Source organism: Cynoglossus semilaevis, chromosome 18 (genome assembly GCF_000523025.1).
Source record: "Cynoglossus semilaevis isolate Cse_v1.0 chromosome 18, Cse_v1.0, whole genome shotgun sequence".
Taxonomy (NCBI): domain Eukaryota; kingdom Metazoa; phylum Chordata; class Actinopteri; order Pleuronectiformes; family Cynoglossidae; genus Cynoglossus; species Cynoglossus semilaevis.
This window is the reverse complement of record NC_024324.1, coordinates 273,995-275,025: the sequence shown is the minus strand read 5'-3', so window position 1 is coordinate 275,025 and position 1,031 is coordinate 273,995. Positions and strand designations below refer to the sequence as shown.

At 50.2% G+C, this 1,031-nt stretch overlaps 1 pseudogene; it reads left to right on the top strand.

The window, feature by feature from the left end:
• LOC103393813 (F-actin-uncapping protein LRRC16A-like) overlaps window positions 1-1,031 on the top strand; it is a 16,071-nt pseudogene that overhangs the window by 795 nt on the left and 14,245 nt on the right.

Sequence of the window (1,031 nt, the reverse complement as noted above, 5' to 3'; positions counted from 1 at the left end):
GATCCTGATCCTGATCCTGATCCAGATCCACATCGTGTACATATATATATTTATATATTTATATATTTTTGTCTGTGCTTCAGTTCAAGACTAGAAATTCCGACGTTTGTCCCAGACTTGAAGGCACCATTAGCTGTAGCACATTACAGTGGGGGGGGGATGGGGGGGTCGTGTCACCCCCCCATCAAACATGTCACGGTCAGAGGCATCTGTGATAAGCTCCGCCCCCTGTGTGTCTGTTACAGAGAGTGTACGGGAGGCCGTGGGTCACAAGGTCAAAATAAACCTGAGGCACAGGGTCCAGGTCGAGGTCAAAGGTGACAAGGTGGAGAACAAAATTCTGGTGAGTCTCACGTGTCCCCCCGAGGACTAGACTGAGTTCAACACTGGACCCAGAACTGAGACACGGCCCATGGGTCAGGACCCAGACCACCAGACCAGGACTGTGGGCCCAGGACCCTGAGACCAACATGTTCCTCCTCCACATACCAGGATTCAGCAGATCCTGTCAGAACATGAACGTGGAAACACACACACACACACACACACACACACACAGATTCCTGTTTGTGTCTAATGTGGGACACTTTTCTTCATGTTCTTCTCAGAACCGATTTTTCTGAAACAGTTCCTCCAACAGTTCTCTCTTCATGTCATCAGTTCTTGGTGCTAAAAATGGTTCCTGTCGATCAAACTGATTAACCACATTACCACAGTACCAACAACAGCAGCTAGGTGTCAGTGTTTCTCACCTGTTTTTATCTGTGACTCTAGTCCATGTGGTCCACGTGGTCTGCACTGGTCCATGTGGTCCACGTGGTCTACACTGGTCCATGTGGTCCACGTGGTCTACACTGGTCCATGTGGTCCACGTGGTCTACACTGGTCCATGTGGTCCACGTGGTCTACACTGGTCCATGTGGTCCACGTGGTCTACACTGGTCCATGTGGTCCACGTGGTCCACGTGGACCACATGGTCTAGTCTAATTGTCATTGTCAAACTGTGGTTCCAGGCCCTGACCTCCTACAG